This window comes from Acanthopagrus latus, chromosome 11 (genome assembly GCF_904848185.1).
Source record: "Acanthopagrus latus isolate v.2019 chromosome 11, fAcaLat1.1, whole genome shotgun sequence".
In the NCBI taxonomy this organism is placed as follows: Eukaryota; Metazoa; Chordata; class Actinopteri; order Spariformes; family Sparidae; genus Acanthopagrus; species Acanthopagrus latus.
This window is the reverse complement of record NC_051049.1, coordinates 11,578,640-11,598,802: the sequence shown is the minus strand read 5'-3', so window position 1 is coordinate 11,598,802 and position 20,163 is coordinate 11,578,640. Positions and strand designations below refer to the sequence as shown.

At 46.2% G+C, this 20,163-nt stretch overlaps 1 protein-coding gene across 2 annotated transcripts in view; it reads right to left on the bottom strand.

The window, feature by feature from the left end:
- sema6bb (sema domain, transmembrane domain (TM), and cytoplasmic domain, (semaphorin) 6Bb) overlaps positions 1-20,163 on the bottom strand; it is a 129,283-nt gene that overhangs the window by 94,603 nt on the left and 14,517 nt on the right. The window contains exon 2 of one of the 2 annotated variants that reach the window (XM_037115792.1): positions 1,793-1,833. The exons of the other annotated variant lie outside the window; for it this stretch is intronic. The gene's annotated coding sequence lies outside the window, so the exon portion shown is untranslated. The remainder of the gene's footprint in view (positions 1-1,792; positions 1,834-20,163) is intronic. 2 annotated transcript variants of the gene reach the window in all.

Below are 20,163 nucleotides of genomic sequence, written 5' to 3'. Positions count from 1 at the left end.
GAGATATTTGCCCGACTGTAAAACAGTTTCACTGGGGCGAGTTCGTTGTGTGTGTGTGTGCGTGAGTGTGTTACAAATACAAAGACGACACATGTAGTTCACACCGGCACGGACCGGTAAACGTTGTGACAAACTGTGGGGCGACTCGTGTTTCTATAACGCTGAGACGCATTGCCCTGCAGGTCAGAGACACCTCCGTGATTGGCTGCATCGCCTCAGCAAACACCGCTGACACAGTATGTCGTCCTCAAACAGATGCCAGTCTCCCTAGCGACAGCTCCGCCGGCGTCCAATCCTTACCCACACACCCACTGTTTTTTTTTTTTTTTCTTGGAGTCCCGGCACACATTTGCACACTTGCACTCACCCACTTGCACACTGCCGGTCTCGAATCAGAGCTAAATATAGGTGGTGAGGTAGGGCTATAGGTAGTTGTCAGATGAGGCCCCATTATCAGCCTCTGACTGTGAGGCTCTTGTGTTCTTCCATAATGACCAGCCGCTGCACCTGTCTCTCCACCCAGGCCTCCTCTACGCACGGGCACTCAGGTCAGACTAAATATAGCCGTGCTCCCTCTTTGTCTCTCTCTGTTGCCTCACGCTGCTGCACCACTCTGCAGAACACCCCCCGATCCCCCCAAAACACCCTCATTTTCAACCTTGCCTTGGAGCAAGCTCAGCGCGGTGGTCAGGCCGGCCTGAAGAGTTACACTGTCCCCCCAACCCCCATCTCATCCCCTTTTATAGAAACATGGTGACATTATAGTGGGTACAGGGATCTATTGACACCAGAGAGGGGGCCATTAAGCACTATCCACGCTGATTACAGTGGTGATGTGTGTTTGTATGAGTCTATCTTTGGAAAGCTAGCGAACAAGTCCGGGGTGACAAGAGTGGAGGGTGACAGTAAAGCTGTCTTCTTCCAGGTTTTAGCATAGAGTTATTATTTTTGGGGGTTATCACTGCTTTTTGTTCAGTGGGAATTATGGGTGGAAATAATCTAAGACTTCATCAGAAACACAGCAGTGGATGTACAGAAAACTATCGTGGCAGGCCCAGTTACATCTACAAAATTAAACACTGGTATTATTATACTCAAAGAATGGGACTTAAGTAGGATCAATAGTGCTGTATGTGTCAGGAGGAAACAGGAACTTTTTCTTCATTTAAATTGTGAAAATGTTCATTTGAGTCTCCATTCTGGGAAGAAGTAATTATTGGAGAGCGCTGCATCAACTGTTCCCAGAATCTCCCATGCTGTGTTTATTTCTTCTCCGCTGCTGGAAGAGTCCAACAAAGCTGAAGCTTTAAAGTTGATCATATATATCGTCTCTCTGGAATCGTTATCAGAAGGATTAATGATTCCTTACGAAGCCTTAATAAACATATTTTAAAAACAGATGCATTTTACTGTCATAAGTAAAATGTGCTGCTTCGTTTATCCTGTATACATGTCATATTTGGTTTATTCACACATATGTACAACCTTTTCCCCCTTTTCTCTTTTGATTGTCTAATGCACAAATCTGTTTCGTTCACTTTGTCAGCCGTCCATAAATCACCAAATGTAATGTGTGGAATCAGCAAAATTACAAAAAGAACAACACTAGTGTAGGCAAAAGTCACACTGTAAAAATAAATTTAAAAAACAGTAATTTGCACAATGACTGTATTTAAATTGAGCAGCACCTTGAAAGGATTATGCCACAGTCAACCGCCTACTTCAGTTTCTTCCCTCCATTTCTGCCCTTCATCTTCAATTACACACAAAGTATATTCCAAATATTACTTACTGCAAGGGGTCCCTGCTGTAAACTGTTAGCGGTGTCTTCGTCTGTGAAGTGAAACAGATACGCTCCTTTAAAATACAGATCATTTACATTGAAATAACAGTGAGCCGCCCCCCATTCCCTTGTTTCTGTGACTTCAGTGAGATTGTTGGATCACAGCGTTTACTTCAACATACAAGTTTTCGACGTATAACATGGTTATGATGTGATGAGTTTTGTCTGTAGTCACCACCTACATTATGTCTAACAAACTGTTACGGTCCTGGGATTTGTAATTTACAACAGTCATGACACACTCAATAACTGTGGGGGTGGCGCCAAATCCCACACAATGCCAATTACTACATCGTATTGCTTTAATATAGCAACCAGGAAGCGTTGATGTGCTGTGCATGAGATTCTGCACTCCGCAAAGTAACTTTCTCCAGGAAATGCTTATTGCACCTTCGCGTAAAACACCCCATCAGCAACTAACATGCTACGAGAACTGAAAGTATGATTATGACAACTCCTTCAGATCGTGACAAATGCAGGATTCAATGGTGCATCGCTCTGATCGATGCTTATTGTCCTGGATACCTGCGGGCTGGTCCAGGTAACTGTAATAACGTCGATTACGGGAGAGTAGTTCATCTTTGCCCTGTGATTCTACCCTCAGTCCCAAGGGTAACATAAAGACTTTGGTGATATTTCCTTAATGTAGTTTTTTTCAGACCTGCGAGAGTTTGTTGCGATTCTATGTGCGAATATTAATTCCCGGGAGCAAAGTGAGGATATTACTGACAGTCATATTATGGTCTGTCTGCTCTCCTCTATTCTGCCGCTAACTAAATGTCCAATACCGCAGGCGGTAGAACATCTGCAGTGCCAGCACCCGAGAGGAAAACGACTTTCCGAGGTAATAAAAGATGAGATGGAGTGATTAGGGAAATGCCAGTGAATGGCTGCAAGGCATCCCAGCTCACTCCTCGCAAAATGCCAGCCAGGGTTACTCCTGACAATAGACAATGCATCACCTGCTCAACCTCTACAACAAGCCACCGCAGCAGCCAGCGCAAAAACACTTGTCCCCTCCTAAATCCAATCAAACAAATTGAAAAGTGCAATAATGTTTTGGCTGATGGAAACATCGTTGTCCTACATCTTCCATCTCCACACCTCAGGATGCCAGCCATGCGGTGCAGCGCCTATCAGAAATGGGCCAAAACATTCTGGTGATAAAATTGACTACACCACAGTGCACTGCGTGGCCTTCTCTCCCCCGTCTCTGTTACCCTGGAAACTGTTGTCCATGTAGGAAGGAGCAATTCTATTACAGTGGCTGGGCCAGCCGGCAAATATAACTATAAAACATGACTTAACAGTTATAGAGGCCGAGAGGAAGCAGAGACGAAGAGAGCTGAGAAAAATGCGGCGAGGAGAGGAGAAGAAGGGGACATGGGGGAGAATCAAGTGTATGAGATGAGCATAGATTAAAAGGAGAAGGGCACAGCAGGGTTGGAAAAGATTAAAGGAAGTTCAGAAGTGAAGGGAACGTGCAAGAATATTGAGACTAGCTGGAAGTACGGAAGATTACTTCCAATCCTCTGACCCCGGCTGACGGAAAGAGGTACATAGAAATGTAAGGCGACCGAAGAATTTGCTTAATAACAACATTAGAGGGGAGTGCTAATGCACACTTGGCACAGTTATGATAATAACTGCTATCAGAGTACGTCTGATTACACTCAGGAAGTGTGAGAGGATGGCGAGAGGGGAACGGGGCCAGGAGCAGTAAGCTGGTTAAGCAGATTGCCTGATCTAGCTTCTATGCTTCCCTACATCTATTCACATCCTCTCAAAGCCTCGTCCTCGCCATCCATCTCTCAGCCGCAACCCCTCCCCAGCTCATAATGGACCTATTGAGTCACTCCATTTGTCTCCCATCACATGCCCAAAGCCAAATCCTCTTCTTTATTCCTTCTTTTTCTTCTCTTCCCCTTTGTTATTTTTTTTTTCCTGCCCCCGACGCCCCCACACACACCGTCTCACACCATCTCCATCAAGGGTAAGTTATCACGCTCATGGCAAGAGCTTGTGATCAGTGTGTGTGTGTATATGCATGTGTGTATGTGTGGGGGATAGACAGTCAGAGAGAAGGTCAGCGTGGAGCCTGCAGGGAGACACAAGAGAGGGACGACTGGCAGGGATCAAATACTAATCGATACTGAACACACACTCTGTCACACAGGGGCCGTACGCTTAACTCAGCCTTGTCCCCTTCACACTCTCGTGCCCATAGGACGGGATACGAGCTTGTGTGTGTGTGTCTTTGCGCGTGTATCAGATTTCCCTTCTTTAGCAAGCGTTGGGGGAGTGCTCCTCTCTCCGATGTGACACGGCCCACGGAGAGACGTGTTCGTGTGTGTGACCCCCAGATGCCTGGGAATCATTGCGGGGCGGATCGTGTTGCCAGCCGGCTTAGGCCCGGCTTACTTTGTTCTAATGCGAACTACGCGAGCTGGTAAAGCACCGCAGCCCGGGGCTATACTATCCGACTGGGGTCAAATTACTCCAAATCCATTTGGGTGCTTTTGTAAGATCAGCTGCAAGTTGCACAATGGAAATACAAGTGAGTCAGTCCTAAGGCTTTAAACACACCCACCTGTCTGAAGCTTAAAACCTGTGAAGAAATGTTGTTGCTTCAAGATGTTGTTCATAGATATCTGAGTCAGACTTTTGTCTGACAGATTACCAATAGCGCTGGTTCGGTTACGGAGGAAATGATCAAACGTTCTCCTCGGAGATGTTCATGCCCAACTGATGTTGTACGTAGTCTGATTACTTTACAATACTGACACTGCATTACTTGCTGTTCATTGCTTCTTCTTTCAGAAAACATTCGGTAGATAATGTAGTGGTTTATGGAAAGAGAAGCAAATCATGATTTTTTGCTGTCATGATGTTTGTCCATTTATTTATTTAGATCATTTTTCAACTCGAGGAAGTCATAGTTTGTCATATATCGAATGAAGTCCAAGTGTCTGAATATACGTGATAAGAAAGACTACACACACAACATTCATTTTAATGCCCAGCAAAAGCTATTACTGAAACCTTGAATATTGGGCTGGCTTAAAACGGACTAAGTCTCCCTTGACATAACTTTAGCTTACAACAAGGCCAGTCTGAACTCACCCACTCACTCACCACTCTTCACTCACCTCCTACGGATTTCTATGTGAGGACAATATGAGCTTATCGTTCAAATGAAAAAACAACTTTTGGACACTGCTAAGGTAATTTTTTTTCCCCCCTCCAAACCATTACATAATGGTATATAATGCCATCGGTTGTACTCTACCTTTCACGATGCATTGTGGGACAAGCCACTATATAGGCAGTAGTAAGTGATTTTCGGACAAAGCTGCTGATGTTGCATTCAGTGGATTCTCCAGAGCAACAACAGAACTGATTCCAGGGAGAGATGCTGCTGTGTTTATTTACAATTGTATTTTCATCATCTTTGTGATGTGAGGGCTGCGAGATGAACACACTCCAAAAGAAACATGACGATTGAGAAAGATCATTATGTTCACACTGAGCATGTGTCGTCTCTGGGCTTTCTTTATCAAAGGTGTCGCCGTGTAGTATGTTGATAAAAAGAATTCTGCGGAGGCAAGGCTGGGTGGAATGATAGAGCATACTTTATTGAAACAGATCTCAAGCCCGCGTCTGAGCAGAGTGCGGCCGCCCTCTGGAGTTCTCAAATCTATGGCAAAGTCATGCCAAACGCTTTGCCCTATCAGAAATCCTGTCGAGCGTTCAATCTTTGAAATTCTACCAATTGCCACCACACTTTCTCTGGTGTTCAGGCCTTTTTAAAGTCTATTTTCGATACATGCCTGCTTCTCCTAATTGGTCACTTTGGTGGATTAAAGGTTCATCTATCCAATGGGAGAAAAGAAGGATGGGTCTGCCTCACACCCCCTTTGAAATAACTCGTAACTGTGTTACTTAACTTTGCTGATGTCAGCTAAAGTAGACAGGATGGTCTTTCTATACTTAGATGACAATGTATACCTTGAGTCAGCTCCAAACCTCTGGTGAGGGCCCCCTCCTGTAGCTTATCTCTAAGAACACTCCAGAGCTTATGAACAGCTCCTGATCATGTGGACCTTTGCAATATTGCGTTCCCACACTTGTCTACAGAGAGCATCTGGTAATGTCCAATCCTGTCCTGTCCATATTCACTACTGTCTTAGAGCTCAGGATGTGTAAGAAACATACGGACGCTACAGATGCTAACATTAGACTTGGACTTCAGATCAGATGGATACCCTGGATACACGGACCATGAAGTCACAACATTCAGCCAATCAGATCGAGCCAGAGTTAGCCACCGGCTGCCCTCAGGCTAATTGGTGGCAATTTGGTGGCCACTCTGAGGTCAGCTCGCAACAAGGGCTCATAACAATGAATCAGCGTTAAAGTAAATCACAGAGTTCTTCATCTCGTGCACGATACATCCATTTCTTTATGTGAATTCAGCAATATGTTTGATTGAGTGGATTTAACTCAGCTTAGTACGATAAATTAGGTTTTCACTGTTGCCTCATTTTTCAAAACCTCCTCTGATTTGACTGAAAAAAGGTCAGTTCTGATGTGAATTCGCACAGTCAGATACTTTACAAGAATTACTCTTGTTTTTTTTATTTTTTTTTGCGAACACTGCCGTAACAGATGGTGTCATTTAATCCAGAAACACGCTGTGAAAGAATGCTTCATGGTGTTATTGAGTTTGAGGTCCCCTGTAGAGATTCAATAGAATCAAATTATCGTATTGTCTCACAGAGGGGTTTAGGAATCATTTTCTCTAAGGGGGAAGTACCTGCCAGCTCTACACAGATGTTAAACACGCATTGCCGTCTGCTTTAAAAGAATTCCTCTGTTTAGTCTGTCCTCTATCAGCGATTTACAAAACATTATATTAAGGGGAAAGTGCTCCATGACTAAACCCCGCTCTCAAACACAATAGCAGCTGTTTGGACGATGCTGCCAGCGAACTGGACCGAGGACGAGGACTGATCTTCTGTTCGTGAGCGAATGGAAAAGCTCGCTGCCAAAGTTTGACAGAGTACGGAAAATTCTGGGAAAAAGTGAAAACCACTGGTTTGACTGAATGATGAAGGGGAGGAGGGGGGAGGGAGGAGTGAGGAGGGAGGAGATGTGAAAAGGTTTCAGAAAAAGACAGAGAGGGGAAGTTTAATCTGCGAGAAGTTGAAACTAGATCGCGGTGTATGAGCACCTTCTCCACCTCACAGCCTCATCTCTGGAGAATTTAGTGTCTCGATTTCTTCGACTTCAGATTGTTTTGTATGAGCTGTGTGTGTGTGTGTGTGGGGGGGGAGTTTGAGGAAAACACAGCTAATGAACACCTACCTGTTTCTTGTCTGCCCCATCTACATGTCACTTTGTCTGATGCATTATCCATCTAGTCTGTGCTCCACATAACTACTCCTAACCCTCCCCCCCAACACCCAAACCCCACCTCGCACTGCACTCCGTCATATTAACTACCCGACCTGTCACTTCGACTGCTGCAGCCTGTCTCTTATCCCCTTAAACCAGGTCGCCTTTCTCTAACTACATCCACTGTTTCTGCCTCTCTCTGGCCCCCGGTGCTGCCACTAATTCTGCTCCACCAAGAGCTGAAGTTTGAGTAAACTCACTCTTTGGCAGATTCAGTTAATCAATAAGGGCTGATTGAGACAATAACATTTAAATGCACTGTTCTTTTCCTGTTGTCAAACTTTATCCCCGCTGCCCGCCGTGCACTCGCCACCATTGACCGTGAGCAAATCAATGACTGTGTATTAAAGAGAGCTGCTTCAGTTAACTTTTCCACCTCTGTTTCCATTTTCTGGATAGTAAAATAAAGTAATTGGCTAATGTCAAACACTGTTAAATGACTCTGTAACCGGCCTACAACGAGCTGCGAATGAACTTTTAACAGTGTTTTGGGTGGTTGTGTAGGCGGCGAATGTTCTTGGGATTTTCAAAATAGATATTCAAGTCCCGGATCTTTATTGGTATTGCGTTATTAAGAGGCAAGAGTTTGATAACAAAGCAAGTTTTGTAATTATATTTATACTATTCATCAGCTGTCAACACCTTGATTTCACTCAAATTGAGGCGCCCTTTTTATATGGACACTTTTTATATGGACTGTAAAATCTGGAGTTGAACTTACTCAAAAAAAGTCTGGTTGTCTTCAAAAGGTACATAGATAAAACTAATAGACCTCAGGAAAAAAAGAAAAGAGTTGACCCAAATCTAATACAATCGCCCGGATAACATCAGACTTCATTGATTTGAATGAAATTTGTGAGATTTGCTATGAAAAATTGAGTTGCATAACACCGGTAATCCATTTTCTTTTAAACATTAATACCATCTCCTCCTTTTGAAGATCAGGTGGAGACTTCAGTACATTTATTAAGCGAAGTTGAAAGAGAAAATTTGATTAACCTGCATCAAAGATCTGCACCGCGTACATTCCATAACAAAAATGACAGCTTCTCAGAGAGAAAAGTGGAAAAGTAGCCATTAATAAATAAATAATCTGACCATTTCGGCTGAGGTGAGGCTGAAGTTGAACAAGAGTGGTCGTGTTTTAACATCTTCAGCCACATATTTGATCACAAAAGTGTTGATTACAACCTTGAGGCCAAAAAAAGTTTGGACTCAAGTGACCAGACAGGCCCAAGGCTAGCTGGTTAGCATGCTAACTTGGAAGTGCAGTGTGTAGTGGATATCTCTGCAACGCAATATATAGAAGTCAAGATGTCAAAATGATGATTTTGGTCCTTTTTTAAAAATCATTTTCAAGTAAAAATCATACATATATTGCCCTTAATGATGGGGATGATGATGATGACTTGTTAAGAAAGGGGCCTCAAACGCACAAGCGAGGATGAGGGGATGTTCACCACTTGCTCACATGACTGGATAAAGGATGTGACTACATGGACTCAGGAACACCATAAAAAGTTTCACTGTGTTGCAAATTCTGACTGCAATCATTTCTATCAACTTTCTGGATGGCACATCTACTCATTTGTATTTGCCGTTGGGAGTGAGATACAGTAGATGCAAGGTATATCTTACTTTCTTCTTGAATTAAGGTAACATACCTGATACTATACATGAAATCAGGATTGTTTGGGCTGCATGTGAAAGTGAACAAGATTGGCAGGTACGGAACATGGATGAACGAACAGATTGTTCCAGTGGCTACAATATTTTTTTAAAGCATCGGCTGCCATTTGTGGCTGGTGAGTCAAAATATCTCCAGCTCTTCTGCACACCTCATCTTTTTTTTCCCTTTTCCTGCTGCTCTAGTCGTCTACAATACCTTATTCTTCATCCTTCCTTTGATGTTTTACCTGTTCTTCCACCTGTCCATCTGTCCTTCTTCATCCAGAGAGAAATAAGAAAAACAGAGCTATCTGCTGTTCCACAGTACAGTCCCCTAATCAGGGGCTTTGCAAGGTCTAAACAACACTCCCACAGCATACAGAAGAACAGAGGGAGGAGAGGCTGGAGAAGAGAGGAGGAAGAGAGAGATGCAGTCAGTGAGGGAGAGAGAAAGAGAGAGAGAGAGAGAGAGAGAGAGAGAGAGATTCGGGAGGAAAATACACCATCCTACCTTATAATCCCCTGCCATCCCACTTGAATCCTGACAGCGCTAACCTGTTTTTATTGCAGTGAATGGGCCGAATACCAATGGAAACGCACCTACGTGTAGAGCACTTCACTGCACGGCTGCCAGCCTCCGCTCCGGCTGGCTGCACTATTATCATTCAATTAACAGACTGGTAATCTCCAGATAAACGTCTGGGAATCAATAATTCATTTTCGTAGCCGGCGCAAATAAAAAAGTTCTGCTTTGCCAAACCGAGCAGAAGAAATCGGACACAAAGACAAGACGTGGAAAGCTGCGAACTGCGCTGTCGAGGTTACAGCACGCCATTAAATATAAATCTCCTCTCGTCTCTGCATGCGTCAGCCTGTGACGGGAGGCGTGAGCGTCTTGATCGGCTTCAGAGGGAGATTCTTTGTAATCAAGCCTGTCACGGTGCGACCCCATCACGATAATGGGAGTCATTATTTACAGGATAGCCTCCAACCCCTCTGTGATCTTGACAAGTGACATTTTCTGTTGACTTGTTTGAAGCTTTTGTCTCTGTCTCACACACAAACACACACACACACACTTGCTCACTTACAGTTGATTACTACAGTAAATATATCATCGGCTCCCAATCCTCCTGGGGGCTGGCAGAATTTGGAAGGAGAGGTAGATTAAATTCAAATCAATAGGGAAATTAGAAGTTCACTAAATAATGCTACTGCCTTTTTAAATTGCCAAGAGAATTCAGATTAAAGCGTGTAACTCATCGCCCGTTAGCGAGGCCTCACTCTGTAATGTGATTATTCGGCTCAAACGCGAGAACGAATTCTGTCTAATCCAATTAAACAAAGTCGCATTCAGACGTGCGTCCAGGTCGACTTTTTACGAATTGGGAGACGGAGCAACGTACGACTTTAGGGGGGAAAATCTTCCATTATGCGGCGAGACTGAACAAATAAAAGGGATATTAAACTATTCACGCCCTAAAGCGATTTTGATTCCAGGCAGGTTGCAAAACTCTTTTGTTTTTCTGAGAGACGCCGAATCCTCTTCGATTATTATTACCCAAGATTCCACCTGCCTGCCTGCCTGTCTTCCTGCCAGCCGCCCTCGCACTCGAAGCCTGCTTTTTTTTTTTTTTTTTCCTGAGTGCATGTCGACGGGATGCATCACGTCTTCGGCTGCACCGAGACGAGCCGCGGATGAAGTGTGTGACAACTCGTGTTTACTCCACTCACAATCGCTGCATGAAAAGAGTCGGAGGGAGGGTGACGCGAGGAGATGGAGCAGGGTGAGCGTAAACGGTGACAAGGGAGACAGACGGATGGAGAAGTGACGGAAGAGGAGAAGAAGGTGCGGGGTGTGTCGCCGCTTTGGCTAGACTGTGATTAGGCTCATATCTGCCGAGGACGTGGCGCGGTTGTAAAGGGAGAGAGCGAGGCAGACGTATACAGAGGGGAAGAGAGGGCTCGGTATCCATCATATTGGAGATCAAAGCCCTGTCTGCTTGTTCTGCCTGCAGCCCTCGTCTTCAGTTTGGAAGAAGGGAATAGGGTACTGAGAGGGAGGAGGGGGTCTGCATCAAGGAGCTGACGAGAGAAACTTTTTTTTTTTTTTTTTTTCTCGCTCACTTTGCTCTTCTCTCTCATATCTTATTAGCAACAACCCGCCACCGGCCACTCCGCATGAGCAAAGCACAAACACACGCTCGGAAGGAGGCCCACGAGCAAATTATGGAGTTAATGAAGCAGAGGTCGCCCGCTCCCACCCCGAGCAGCCGGCGGGGGAATCAGCGATCTGACCTTGATCCGTGCGACTCACCTCCCAGAGCGCTCTGGCCAATCATCTCCGCCATCACCTCCACTTCTATTCTCTAACCTCTCTTGCACACACACACACACACACACACACATAGATAAAGCTCTCCTCCTGCTAAACCCGAAAGAGGGATTAAAGGGTAAAAGTATTCATAGATATTCTCCGTAATCTCCACTGCTGAGCTCAGTTGAGTTGAGGATTGCAGTGTCAAAAAGTACTTGGCTGAAACTTCTCCACAAAAAAAAAAAAAAAAAGTCTCCCCCCCCACCACCCTCACAGCTTTGCCTCCTAAGAACCGCAGCCGAGCGTCAGCCTGAAAACCGCCCGCACATTTTTAGCCTTCGCGTCAGAGGCGGTCGAAAATCCACAAACATCTGCTCGTGCCAAAGCGGCACCACCAGCAGACCACACAGACAATGGCCGACAGCATTAAGGTATTTTAAAATGAGCTGTGGGGGCAGAGCAGAGCCAAACTGAGGAAGAGGAGAATAAAAAAAGATAGAGAGAGAGAGAGAGAGCGAGAGGATTGGAGGATGAAGACAAATCCAAGTTAATTCAGGGGACAGAGTCGTGGCAGCGTGGACATCAATCATCACGGCTCTTTGTCATGTCAGAGGCGAAGACATTATTGGGCACTGTACTCCTCCCGTAGCCAAAGGACGCCAAAGCCAAAAAGTGTTGGCGAGAATATACTGTGATTTCCCCCCCCCCGCCCGACAGCTCCCCAATTTAAATGCTAATATTAAGGTGAGCTCGGGTGTGTGTGAAATCACACACGTCGGGCCAGTTAGCGGGTGACAAATTGAGGCGATGTCACGCAGCAAGCTCAAACTGTCTCTGTGTGTTTGTGAAATGTAAGTGAGTTGCGGATGTAGGGAGGGAGGGAGACGGGATGGGTGAGTGACAGCACCCGAGAAAAGAGCCTCCCCCTTCTCGTCCCTCAGCTGCCATATATCACCCGTTTTGACGTGACACGAAGGAAATGGAGAATTTGCTGTGTAAACATGACCTTTGACCTCCTCCTTATCCCATATTCCATCAGAATGACAGTGGAGGCAGCCGACGATTCCCCTCCACTCAAACCTGCAGCGCTAACGGGAGAGTTTCCTTCCCGGCCGTCTCGCGCTGGGTCACTGTAGATGGAGAGGGGGGGCAGATTGAGGTCTCCCGTGTCTTACGGCGTGACAAACACCAAAATAAAATGTTCCTGACGGCTCGGAGGGGGGGGGGTTGAGAGCCGTCTACGCGGGCCGACTCCCTGGAGACCACAGGATGCTCATGTGGTTGCAAATGCCCAAGTGGAGAGGGGTGTTTTTTTGGGGGGAAAGAGGAAAAAGCCTCAGCTCGGTCCAAAAATTTCAGTCACGACCTCACTTATAACAACCCCGGTGCAGGAAAAGGTGGGACGGTAATATCAGCCGCTCCCTATTGTACCCCCGGCAGTTTGATTCAGTTTCCTTAATCAGAAACTACTCTGCCCTCAGGGTGTGATACTAACTTTGTGCAAGAGAGGAGAAGAGGAGAAATGTAAGGCAAAGGAGGGGAAAAAGAAGGGAGATTAAGTTAACAGGACAAATGGGAGTCATACGTATCGTTGGGCCGCGCGGCCAAACAAAACACGCGTTGGGGAACTTTGCTAAATAGCCGTTCGCCTTTCCTTGGCACTTCTCGAAAGGTTCTCTGGTATTTCTTTGGCGTCAGTCCCCGCGCCTCTGATCCTTGTACGATGGCCAAATAACACAATCCCCTTCCTTAAAACCCACAACTCACCGGCTCTGTGATCCCACTTTATTACACTGTAGGTATAAGGCTTCTCGTCCAAAAAGCATCGTCCCTATCCGCTGTACTCTTGTTTCTGCACTGCATACAAACGGGGTTTATCCGTAGCATCGAGCCTCAGATTTCGAGTCACTTTCGGGCAGCTAGAATCTTCAAAGTGAAAAAGAAAAAAAAAAAAGAAAAAAAAAAAAAAGAGAAAGCTTTCTCGCCTCCCGGCATCAAAACAGCTTATATGCATTCAGAGCAGTTTGGCATAAATGCGACGGGCTGCTGGGAGGCAGCGCAGAAGGCAGACGGCGAGTTAAGCGAGCAGATTTGGACCCAAGGTGGCGCTCGATGGGTCGATGAGGACGTCTGAGGTAGGTAGGAGAAGCAGCGCCCCATCCCCCACCACCGCCATTTAACTTCGCCGGTATCCATTCAGAGACATCACGTTACAATCTCGCCGCCTTCAGTCAATCTTGTCTTCTGAGTCAAGTCCTCCTAATTGTGGGAGTTGCGACGTGCTGCGAATGCGTGATGTTATCTCTAATCCAATTACCGTAACTCAATCAGGAACAGTCTACACAATTGCTTACATAAAAATCAATTAAAATTCTGGGTTTAGTCTATAAACACGCGCGGCTACAGATCACCCATTGTTGGCAGTTTTTTCCCTCGATAATGGCCCTCTCTCTCTCAGCGACTAGCTGGGTGGCCGACGTGAGCAGAAGTTGCCGAGGCACGAATAAGCCCAGATGGAGGGCGGAAATTCGGATAAAATAAACGTACGTAGGGGTGTTTATGTCCCCGTCTCACCTGAGAAGTGTTTAATAAAGAAAAAGGGGTCGTATTTAAAAGCACTCACACCCTGTCAGACTCTCTGCCATCCGAGTGTTTTCATTTCCACTGTAAATTGCACAGGGACTTAAGAGCGGCCCAGAGACTGTGTGTGTGTGTGTGTGTGTGTGTCTGTGTGTTGAGTAGAGAGGAGAGAGAGTAGAGAGGAAATGTGTTTTTTTTTTTGTTTTTTTTTGTCTTTTTTTAGAGCCGGCAGTGACAGAGGAGAAGTGAAAAGACTCGCCGAGTATATCTCATTATCCCTGGACACTGTGTACAGTAGATTTCTTTATAGGCAGGGTTGTGATCTGTCTACACACCACTTGGCAGGCCAGGACACTACGTCTTCACCAGAATGGAAATCAAGCCGTTTAAGCGCCGAGACACTCAGGACCCGCTTTGTCCTCTGTTTTATACCACTTTAATGTACAGCCGAAAGAGAGAAAGGCCAAGGAGAGGTAGAAGAAGAAGAATTTGTGAGAGCAGAGAGCCGTGTCTAGTTGTCCGTGGGAGGTGGTGGCCGTGTTTTCAATGCACATTTGTATTTGTGTTCAGTGTAATCTACATTTTGTTTTTCTATGTTTTGTTTTTTTTTTCGGCGTCGCCCTTGTCGCGAAAAGGCAAGAATAATGTCGCTGCGGGGTTTGTTTTCAAGCCCGGCTGAGGCTCAGGATACACAGTTTCACTACCCAGCCGCGTCACTGACATTTAGAAAAAGAGAGACGTGGCAAAATGAAACGAGCGTGAACGCAGGAAGCAAAACAAAAGATGCAACAACAGTCAAGACAATCAAGACGGCTAGTTTTTATTCAGGCGATCAACGCCAAACGCTGTGCAGTCTTGACTTAACAAACTTCCAAGGCGGCGTCACTTATCACTTCACAGGAGATCCTGTCGGTGCCCTGATACACTCGGAGATGGATGACGGATGGCACGCCCATGCCCTCAGCCTTGTCGTATCATTACTTAATCCCCTCGGCAGCAATTACCTCCGAGGGGAACAAAAGGCTGGTGCCAGGCAACTATTACTGACATGGCAGCTCGATGAACAACACAGCCCGCTTTTCTATGAGGCCAATTTGCAGAGCAGCCGCAACGAGACCCGGTCTAATGAAGGGAAATGTTTAGATCGGCAGACACAGACCACAGTCACGCAGGCAGGAGCCGAACATCTCAGCAAGAAGTTTGGAGGGAGCGGGGGCAAAGATGCACGAGTGCAGAGCAGTGGATAGGGCAGGGTGGAGAGTAAAAAAGGGGAAGAAAGATTTTAAAAAAAAGAGAATGAGCGGCTATTACAAACAGAAGCGAGAGCGGGGAGGGCACAGTCTTGACCATCAGAGAGAGCTACTGTGACAGCAATGGATGCGGCTTCGTAACGGGAAGGGACAGGGCAAATAGGAGGGCAAAAATGAAATGTCAGGGCGCAGGGTGCAGGCGCTAGTCAGGGCCGCGATGGCAAATTGTGTACAGCGGTTAAGGCACGAGGGGTCACAGGATGTCTGCACACTCTGCAGGTTGTGTGCTGGAGTCAGCAGTGATGGAGCAGTCCCTCGAACACACACACACACACGCACACACACAAACGCACACACTCACACACTGCGGCCGGGGCGTAATCTGTCTCCTAAAACCACAGGACACTGTTGAGAGAATACTCAGCAAAATACTGATGGGAATAGGAAGAGGCGACAGACAGAGAGCGGGACAGACACATCACGGCGGGTCGGCTCTTTTTCGCCGTATCATCCTCCTAATTCACCGGCGCTCCGGCACAAGGGAAGAGGAGGAGCAGGAGGAGGAGGAGACGCAAAAAGTGAGGAAATTCTGATGAAAAATGAAGATAGTAATTAAGATAAATAAACTTTAAAAAGATGGAGACAGAGCGTTTCCTTTAAAACAATTACACACCGGCAGCCTTCCTCCCGAGTGAAAATGAGGCCCCCAGACTGACAGTGAGAACAAATGAGGCGGCGGGGAAGCGGTCGGGGTTCGTTTGGGGACGGCGCGGATGTTAATCATTTCCACCGCTGGTTTACAAGAAGCCAGCATGCTTTGTCTGCCAGCGCTCCCAAAACCATGTATTTACCTCGCACTCATCAACATTCTCCTGTCTCACACACACACACACAGATTTATGTCTCACAGGAATTACATTCTGTAGGTGCAAAGACGGCAGCTCAAGGCCGCGGGGAGTCTCCACTAAAAGACAGACTACGTGCTGTATCAAAGAGTGAGGGGACATGATGATAAGACACATTTCAACGCACAAAAAAAGAACAACCTTCGAATGATCGCGAAATTGGAACCTCCCGTCCTTCTTCCCTCGGTCGATACCATTCCCAGCCTTTGTTGCCGCCAGGAAATCAAACAGCCTGAAACTACCTGCAAGATTTTTTTTTTCTCTCCGGAGTCTCCCTCATGAGGACGGGGGGGGGGGATGTTCAACCTCATTCCTGTTTATCAGCCTGGAGAATCAGTTTTAGTCTTTTTGCTTAATTAACTAAGCGATGTCTCTAGGCCCTGTCGAGGTGCCAAACTCCATCAAGCCACCCAAGTGTCTCCGAACTTCCTGGAGACCGCCCCTGGTCTCAGGATGATAATTGCAAAAGCAACAGGAGGGGGAGAGAACACGCCGGAACAATTACAAACATGCAAAGGGGGGGGGGAGCGCTGCCTTTTTCCCCTTAGCTCGTGTTTTCTCCCTCCGCACGCCCACTCGCCCTGCCGTCTTCGCGATCCTTCAGCGGTTTGTTCTAATTTAATGGCGGCTTTCGAGGCTCTCTCCTCGTTTGCCTTCATCTTACTCTTGCTGTAATCGTGTGGCCTCTGCGCTCAAAAGCTCCACTATATCCCAGCCTCGGCCATGGAGAGAGCAGCAGCAACCGTCCTCCAACTCCGGCAATCTTTCTCATTTATTCCAGCTTATTCTCCTTCCCCGCCTCATGCTGTTCTCTCCGCTGCTCCAAATTCTTCAATTTGCCCTGCTGGGCCTTGGCAAGAGGCGGCAGCAGTCTTCCTCCAACCAAACTTCGATTGGCCCACTTCAAGCTCTCACTCTAGGGTCCTTTATTTCTTCCCTTTCCTGGCATGTACCAGACTGCATTCTTCCAAAGGCACTTATGCGGCAATGGAAATCGTTCTGGAAGTGACCCAGGCTCTTCTCCTTTTTGTGCCCCAGTTTACGCCCACAGAGAGAGCAGGGCGGACGAGGAGAGGAGAGCAGAAACTTGTTGTAGTATGGCCTTTGGACCGACTCCATGTCAGCCGGACAGTGGGGCAGAAAACTCGACAGAAACATAAACTCATACACACACGCACGCGCGCGCACACACACACACACACACAGTGAGACAAACACTGCGCTTTGTTTCAGCTGAAAGCACCACTCTGCTCAGCTTGGTGCCGAGGTCCCTGTGGAGAGGCACACAGCTACTCTGGCTGAGCTGGTCTTCTTCCAGTTGAACTCACACACTGTAGTAAGTGAGGGCCATTACCCCTCATTCACTGTAACTGACCTGAGACTCACCTGCTCCACTGACTCTATTGACACGGTCCAGATAATTGTTTCTGATAGCCGAGGGCTCTGGTCAGGTCAGTGGTGGGAAGACAGAGGGCGGTGATACAGTGACACGGGAGAAAGGACTCAGGCCAGTGCGCAGGATCGGGGCTGAGTTTGCCCCGCTTCCACACCAACGACGTTCATTTTGATGTAGAGAGAGTCTGTCCCGAGCAGCCACGCTTGCCACAATTTGTGCAGGGCTGCATGTAATGATTATTTTCATGATTAATTGTTAGGTCTAGAAATTAAAATGCTCGCCAGAATTTTCTCCAGAGCACAAAGTGCCTTAGTCAGAATGCTTCCTTTGTCTAGCTGACAGTCCGAAAGCCTAAAGGGCTCTTCATTTACTCCCATAAATGACAAAGACATTCAGCAAATCCTCACATTTGAGAAGCTGGAACCAGCAAACGTTTGAAATTTTCAAAATAGTTGACATCCAATAATCCAGCAGCATTCCAGGAAGTGGAAGTGGACAGGAAGTGGAAGAAAAGACAAAGCTGATTTCACCGCAAGGAAGAATGGAAGGGAAGTTAATTATGCATCTGCCTATTGCTGAATTTACTGTATACAACTTGACTCTCTGATCCTGACACGACTTGGCCAAAAAAGCCCTAATATATACCCTAAATATAAGAGAGAGTAAGAGTATGGGAATGTCTTGTTGGAAACTAATGGAAAACATTATTCACTTCACATGAACCAGGCATGAACTTATTTATGCTGTTGCTGTAAAAACTCATCGACTAAAGGGTGAACTTTTATCATGAGCTTTAAAAAGTCTTTTGCTGACTGGGGATCTTGTCAGACTGGCAGCTTGGCATCATTTCTATCTGCTCTCACGCCTCCATTACAGACTAAATGCAATAATAATCTTCTGTTTTGTCTTGTGTCGTTGGTAGCTGCCACTCTGAGGAAAACACAAGTGATCCGGTTGCCGTTGTGACGGCGGCGCCAGCAATTATACAACTCGGGAACGCTAGCAGGTCAAAAGTTGTCTGGTTCCACGCTATTTAAGCCACGAGTTGAATGTCCTGCTGAGTGTTCACTAAACACTTTTAGCCTACTTGCAGACCAAACTTAGCTAGCTCACCCACACACACACACACACACCACACAGTCGGTACATTTGCCGTCTTCGCTCTCAGCTTCTTATCTGATGCTCAGCTTCCTCCTGAGATCTGTCGGTGTTTTTTCGATATGTGGCTCTGCAGACCCTCGTGGTGGTCAAGCCTGCTCTGACTGTATCTAGGTCTCTCTCTCACCAAAGCAGGGACTCTATTATTTCCCAGTTAAAGCGCCAGTCTGAATTTCACACACTGGCACACACCATTACATAAGAGAGGGAGATCCTGGACCATTTGCTTCATTTGCTCCTGGAATAACTGATTTTCGAGGCTTAATATTCTGAGTAACTGAGAACTAGTTACGGGCATGATTATATTATTTGCCTGGGAGCCTGGAGGGTAAACTTAACTCTGGCTCCTAAATGTGTCCCTGCACTATAAATAAAGATTGACTGAATTAAGCAGATGGGATCTCTGTTCTATATTAAGTCTACAGTACACATCTAATAGTGGGAGGTTGTGGTGGTCTATATTAAGGAGTGTGCAGATTAAAAATACAACACAACACAGCAACAGTCGGGCCCAGAACAATTTCCAGTTTTTCCTATTCTAGGGGGAGCTAATGGAAGCACACTTTTCTGAAATAACAGACTATTTATGTTGTGTTCCAGTTGTAATGAAACGAATGCTGGCTGTAGTCGGGACGCCAATGCGATGGCTCTCGGGGGTTTGTGTTTTCCTTTCCCTCTGAAGTCTGTCTGCATTTTAAACAGTCTGTGCGCAACATCTAATTATCACAAAAATGGCTTTTACATTTAGCAGGATTGCTTTTTTTTTTTTTCCCACCCATTCAGGGACACCACTTAGTGCGCGGAGAAGGCCGCCACAGTGTTTTTCTACTTCTCTTTCCTTATTCTGAGCTATTTGGTGCATTGCTGTGACCTCTTGCTAGCGCTTATCACAAAGGGAGACATTATACACTTTAAAAATAACTTAACTGCAGACACTCAGATGCTTTTGCTGCAAAAAAAAAAAAAAAAGAACGTCAAGAAAGTTGGATCTGCCTGCTCAAAACATTTTATTTAGGTGCTTCTCTCTAATTACATAAAGTTTGTTCTCCTTTGCATAAGTCAGGAAAGGTTAATTAAGTGCGTGAGCGAAGCTGTCACTTAACTCTAATGCGAGCGAAATCGCTCTCTGGTAAGCATGGAAACCACACTGGCACAACACAGCAGCGAGTGTGAGCACCAACACACACCTCACATGCTTAAACCGGCGTCTAAATAAGATGGAAATCCATCCCTGACAGAGAATGGGATGTCAAAGGTCTGCGCGCAGCCGTCAGAATGATCTAAGACATAAATGACTCAGCACGAGTGGGCATTCTGATTTTTCACACTTGCGCGCCAGTAAACACTTTGGCCGTTTGGCTCACGACTGTGGCCCACACTCTCTCTCCAAGTGCATAATCAGTCACATTAATGAGAATGGTAATGTGATGCAGAAGAATTAGTCCAGGTCCTCGGGGTTGCGTCTCGGAAGGCCTCGGAAGAGAAACCAGCTGCCTCGGCCTTAAAAATAAGCAGCCCCCTCCGAGCTTTCCCCGAGCGAGGCTGCCGAGACGCCTGACAACAATAACAAAATGTCTCGACGCATATAC